General features: G+C 49.4%; 1 pseudogene; it reads right to left on the minus strand.

Annotated features, from left to right (window-relative positions):
* Nucleotides 1–5,131: 5,131 nt before the first annotated feature.
* LOC138419504 (nucleic acid dioxygenase ALKBH1 pseudogene) lies at nucleotides 5,132–6,075 on the minus strand (annotated as a pseudogene).
* Nucleotides 6,076–6,740: the final 665 nt, after the last annotated feature.

Raw genomic sequence — 6,740 nt, forward strand, 5'->3', positions numbered from 1 at the left:
CTTCAGTTCAGTTCAGTCGCTCAGTTGTGTCCGACTCTTTCCAACCCCATGAATCGCAGCACGCCAGACCTCCCTGTCCATCACCAACTCCCGGAGTTCACTCAAACTCACGTCCATCGAGTCGGTGATGCCATCCAGCCATCTCATCCTCTGTCGTCCCCTTCTCCTCCTGCCCCCAATCCCTCCCAGCATCAGAGTCTTTTCCAATGAGTCAACTCTTCGCATGAGGTGGCCAAAGTACTGGAGTTTCAGCTTTAGCATCAGTCCTTCCAGTGAACACCCAGGACTGATCTCCTTTAGAATGGACTGGTTATAAAGAGGCTCAGCAGAGGGTAAGTGCTCAGTGCATGGTTACCGCTATCATTCATATTTGTTATTATTGTTAGCAGTGCCACCTGAGTTTCGGAGGCTGATCCATCTAAGGTCCAGCTCCTCTCTGGGCACATCTTGTGTCCCTTGGCTTTACCACTTTCCCCAGAGCTGCCTCTGCCCCAGCCTTGCTGGCCTTTGGTCATTTTAGGAACATTCTCCACGTGGTACAGCCTCCAGGCCATTGCCACCGATCACCCTACCCCTCTGTTCCCCAATTCTCTGATCTAGTGATATTCTCAGGGGCTCAGTTATCGTGTCTCCCATGAAATCTCTCCAATTTTCCCACAGAGAAGGTCTCTCTCCCACCTTACTCCAGGCAGAGTGTCCCCCTGCCTCTATCAGGGTGCTGTGAGCCCCCATCCAAGCTCCCCTGGTTTGGCCAGCTCTGGCTTGTACCCGGCTCCCCAGGCCTTGGGATGAGTCCCCATTCCAATGAGGGTCCCGAGGATCATGGGAATCTTCAGCCCCTCTCTTGGGCAGCTCCAGGGAGCGGTGTCCCAGGCTGACTCCGCAGCCCAGTAAAGCAGGGCCTTGCCTGGAAGTTCCCTCCCCTATCCCCACCCCAGCGCAGACCTGGCCTGTTAGATCCTACCAAGCCTGGGCTGCCAACAGAGGATTTGGCCACAGTGACACGGAATGGGGCTAGTAAATCTAGGAGACAGCCCCAGGCATGTGGCCTGAGCCCGGTTGGGGTTCATGCTCTGGGCAGGGACCACTTCCCAGAAATGCCCCAGCTGGGTGTGGGGGCAGGGATGAGGGAGCCCTTGCGGGGCCTCCGTGTCCTCCTCTCACTCCCAGCAGGGTCCTGGCCTTGCCCGGACTCCACATCGGGCGCAGCGCTCAGGGGCTTCCAGACTTAGCAGGAAGATGGCGGGGGTCGTGTCTGGGCAGGGCCGCTGCTCAGGGCCAGAGACTCCAAGGAGGCACCTGGTGAGGGATGACAAGTCGATGCCAGAAGGGCCGCAGACTAGCAATTTCTGTGTTGCTTTGCTGCTGTGTTTTCAGAAAGGCATAGCGTGTGTACGGGGGGAGGAGTGTTGAATGAGGGTTGCCCAATAAAGCACAAGATGCTTGATTTGGGGGACAGATACAAAAAAAGTTCACTGTTTATCTGAAATTCAAATTTCATCCTATAGATCTCCATCTGCCTATTTTTCCTTTAGTTCTTTGGCTAAGCCTGGCCACATGCTCTTTTTGAGCATAATTTTTGGCCGCTCTGGGTCTCGTTACTGTGCACACTCGTTGCGGAGCACTAGGGCCAGCTGTGCACGGGCTTCTCACTGGTGACTTTTGCTGCGGGGCACGGGCTCTAGAGCTCTTGGGCTTCAGTAGTTGTAGCGCCGGGGCTCAGCAGTGGCGGCGCACAGGCTTAGTTTATGCTGCTTAGGAAGGAGCACTGACTCGGGGGTCTGGGGCGTGCAGTCTTTACCCTTCAATCTAACCACCGTGTGCCAACTGGGGAACCCTCTGAGTCCTGAGCCCCACTCAGGGCTTCTCTTCCCGGGCTCCCCTTGCCAGTCAAGGCTGCCACCAGGATGCTCGAGGGCTCTGCCTTCTGGTGCTCCTCCCATCGACCGTGGTCCAGACCCGGCCTCCATCCTCCTCTCCACAGCCCTCCCTAGCTTCCCACTCCCAGTCTGAGCTTTACTCAGACACCAGAGGGAATTTTTTCATCCTGTAAGCTGACATGTTTTTCTCTGCTGACACCCTTCCATACCCTCCCCCTCCTCATAGTCAAACTTCCCACTGGAGCTCGAAAGGCCCTGGGGGTCCTACCTGTGCTCACGTCTCCCACCATTCCTTCCTTGTCCTCCTTGTTGCCATACTCAACTACTTCACATTCTCTGAACAGGTCTTTCTCACCTTCAGGCCTTGTACAAGCTTCCCGGAACACTGTCCCTCAGGTCCTTCATTTGCAGAAATATGACTACACACCCTAATGGTCTCAGTCTGGCAGCCTCTCCTGATTTCTCTGTCTGGACCAGGAAGCTGCCCTTGACCGGTAAAGCTGATTTTGGAGAGATAGCAGTGAGCAGTCCTGAAGAGAGATCTTAGTTCTCTGCCCAGGAATCGAACCTGGGTAAGCCTGGATGAAAACTAGGAATCCTAGTTCCCAGGGGTGGAGGTGAGATGCAAAGTGACCCTGGCTCTTTCTTCCCATTTGAAAGCAAGAATGTTTCAAGAAGACAAAAACTGTAAAAACAGGTACAAAGTTTATTATTAGAGACACAGCATAAGGTGTGGGAGTGCAAACAGAAGCAGTTTGTTTATTTAAGACAGAAGCAAGGCAGAGACACACGCCTGGAGTGCTGGCGTCCTGAATGAGGGGCGTGGTAAAGAGGCAATTCAGATCACTTCTACAGGACAGTCCTTCCGGGTCTTTGTTTACATTTGGCCAGTTGTTTCATTTTTTTCTTTATACCTGACTGGTCCTAGCACCCTCCCCAAGATGCCTGTGCAACTGTTTGCTAAGATGGATCCTACAGCAGAGGCCTGTGGGGGCATTCCATGCTTCTTATGGAGGGTGCCCCCTTCCTTTTTGACCCCCAGGGAGACTTCCTGCTCCTTCCTGCTCCCCAATGTCCTTCCTGGACATTACACACATGCACGTGTGCAGATAGGAAAGTGTTTCTGACCTCAGGAGCAGGCACCTTATCTCTTCACTTTAGCAGAGCTCAGCTTTTGCAACTAGCTTTGTCCTTGGAGTACCTGGGTGAGAACAAAGCTTCAGTTTTACTCCACTTGACAAACACCAGCTGTCCAGCCCAGGGGCCCTATCTATCTCCTACCTCAAAAGCTAGGATGGCTTCTTTTGGCTCCACAGCCTTTGCCCTTCCCTCATGACAGTAGTTGTGGATATCCATATCATTTAAAAAGTAAATGTTATCATCTGCCAGTTTACTTTTACCAATCTGACTTTTAAGAATTGACAGACTAGGGAGAAGCTGACAAATCCTCCAGCAACGTGGAATGTTTCAAATGCTTCTCTCTTTTATTCAAAAAAATATATTATTTTATTTGGCTTTGCTGGATCTTAGTTGGAGCACGTGGGATCTAATTACCTAACCAGGGAACACGGAGTTTAAGCTGCTGGACCATCCGGGAGGTCCCTCAGATGCTTCTCTTAATTACAGATGGCAAAGCTGAACAAACTAGCCAAGATACAGAAGATCTGAATGACATAAGAAACAGATTTGATGTAACGGACATTAATTGAATTTTGTCTCCCGTGATCAGATTCTCCTTAAGCCCTTAAGGGCTATCTTTAAAACCCGACAGTCGACTAGATTAGAAAGCAAGCTTCAGAAAAAAAAAAAAACTGCAAAGAATTGCTATTAGACCACATTCTTTGAACTCGATGAAGTGGAGCTAGTAATAACAAAAATATAATTTAAAAATCCCCATTGTTTGGAAATTTGTCACTGGGATAAACAAATTGACCAAAGGAATGGAAAGGAGAGCCTGGAAGCAAGAGAAGGCATATGTGGGACTCTGGTGTCTGACAGTGGAAGCTGGCAGACCAGGGAAGGGGGGGACCATGCGGAGCGGGTGACACGTGTGGGGAAGTCCTCTCAGATCTCAGCCCGACACTGGACTCAAGAATCAGCTCTAGGGACTTCCCTGGTGGTCCAGTGGTTAAAACTCGGGGTTCCACTGCAGGGGGCGCAGGTTCAATCTCTGGTTGGGGAACTAAGATCCCACATGCCTTGCCGAATGGCCAAAAATCTGAAAACAAACAAACAAACAACAAAACCCACCCAAAACCAAAAATAAAAACAAAACCCCAAAAAACAAGAATCAGCTCTAGATGAATTAAGGGTTTACATGTCAAAAGCACACCTTTAAAACTATTTGAAAAAAATATAGATTAACATCTTTCTGACTTCAAGATGGGGCAAGAATCTTTAAAGAAAACATCAAAAAAGTGTTAACCATGATGAAAAGCCAGATACAATTGACCACATGCTAATTTGTGTTTGAGACAGAAGCCATGGGGCTTCTTTTCTACATCTGTGATGTAGAAAACAAACATGGTTACCAGGGGGAAAGGCAGGGGAGGGACAAATGGGAGACCGGATTGACATACACACGCTACTACATAGATTCAAGAGAACTAAGAAGAATCTACTGTAAAGCACAGGGAACTCCCCTCAATATTCTGTAATGACCTATATGGGGAAAGAATCTAAAAAAAGGAGTGGCTATATGTTATGTGGGCTTCCCAGATAGTGCTAAAGAATCCACCTGCCAGTGCAGGAGCCACAAGAAACCTGGGTTCGATCCCTGGGTAGGGAAGATCCCCTGGAGGAGGGCATGGCAGCATTCTTGCCTGGAGAACCCCTATGGACAGAGGAGCCTGGTGGGCTACAGTCCAGGGGGTCTCAAAGAGTCGGGCATGACTGAAGTAGCTAAGCACGCTCATGTATGTATATGTACAACTGATCACTTTACTGTACAGCAGAAATTAGCAGAACATTTTAAATCAACTATACTCCAATAAAAAATTCTATTTCCCAAAATACACCTTAAAGGAAGTGAAAAGACAAGCCATATTTGGGAAAAGATGTAAGCACAGAGTTGGTATTAAGATCCCCTATGGATCAGTAAGAAAAGATAAACAACTTGGGAGAAAAATGAGCAAAACCCATGGACAAGCATTTCCAAAAAACTGAAAAAGCTCTGGCCAGATAACATGCCATGGCTTCAGCTTACAAACCCTGAAATACATAATCAGCAGCCACATGCTCTGAAAGGAAAGTCAGGTCGAAGTCAGGTCATTAAAGTAATGGTAGCCTAGGGTCACGTAATGCATTTTCTCGAATAAACTTTGAGATTTCCATTTACTCACTTCTTTATACCTTAGAAACTCTTTGCTGTGTTCCCACAAATCTTGGGTCTCTTCCTTAGTCATATGTTTGTCCAGGTTACATACATTAGGTTCTGGGAATATGACTTAAGCAGGGGTCCCCAGCCTCTGGGATCTAACATGTGATGATCTCAGGGCGGGGGGCTGGGCTGCTGATGTAATAATAATTGAAATAATGTGCACAATGAATGTAACGTACCCTGGTGGCTCAGTGGCAAAGAATCCGCCTGCAATGCAGGAGACCTGGTTTCAACCCCTGGGTTGGGATGATACCCTGGAGAAGGGAATATTCCAGTATTCTGGCTTGGAGAAATCCATGGACAGAGGAGCCTCGTGGGGTCACAAAGAGTTGGACACGACTGAGTGACTAACACTTTCACTTTTTCACTGGTTGAATCATCTCCAAACCATACCTCCCCACCCTGGTCTGTGGAAAATTTGTCCTCCATGAAACCAGCCCCTGGTGCCAAATAGGCTGGAGACCGTTGACTTAGAGCGAGTGCTTTATGCAGTGCCACTGGTAACCTGGGAAGAAGGAGTGTGGGATAAAAAGGGATCCAAGACAGCCTTGCAGTCCAAAGGCTCGCCACTTGCTGACCGGCTGAAGTCTTGCTCCGTATGCCCCGTGGTCACTGACTAGGGACACACTGAGCTGAGATTTGACCACCTTGTGGGCACCAGACCCTGTGCTGTGGGTGTGAGCTGGCGGGAAGTCGGTGTCCCCTCCCAGGTCTGTGGTCCCCGGGGTGGCTCTGTAGGTAGAAGCAGAAAAGCTTCTGGAAGACGTCCTCCACTGCCGCCATCGCCATAGAGCCCACAGCCACCATCTTCCCCATTTTGCTGCCCAGCCTCGTCTCCATCTTGCTTCTGAAAAACAATGGAAGAAAGCATGGCATTGCTACACTTGTGAGTTTTCAGGCTTTTCTTCCTCTGAGCCCGATGCCGCTCACCGGAATACTGGTGAGAAGGAGCCCTTACTATGTACCTGATACTTCCTACGTATGTTAGCTCACTTAATTTTCACAACAAGCCTGTGATGTAATTTGGATTATTATCAGATTCTTTCCACCCATGAGGAAACTGAAGCACAGAAATGTTAAGTGACTTGCCCAAGGTAGCACAGTACTCAGTGCTGGAGCTGAGATTCAAATCAGCCTCTGACTCCTTATCAGAATCATGAAGGGGTGGGAACAAGCCCATCAGACGGTGAGTTCTGCAGAGCCAGGGGCTGTGTGTATTTGTGCTGTGGACCCACCGGGGATGCTCAGAAAGTCAGCCACAATTGTCCCAGCAGGATCTGTCAGGGAGGCAGGGAGCTAGCTTAGGAGGAAATCTGAGATAGTCTGAGTTCAAATCCTGGCTCTGCAACTCACTCACCACAGACCTTGGCAAGCCTCTCAAGGCCCCTCTGAGACTTAGGCTTCTCACCTGTAAATGGAGGCCTAGTAGCTATTTCCAAGGCTGCTCTGAGGGGCCAGGGAGAGGTGAGTGTGACTTGGTT

This window comes from Ovis canadensis, chromosome 14 (genome assembly GCF_042477335.2).
Source record: "Ovis canadensis isolate MfBH-ARS-UI-01 breed Bighorn chromosome 14, ARS-UI_OviCan_v2, whole genome shotgun sequence".
Classification (NCBI taxonomy): Eukaryota; Metazoa; Chordata; class Mammalia; order Artiodactyla; family Bovidae; genus Ovis; species Ovis canadensis.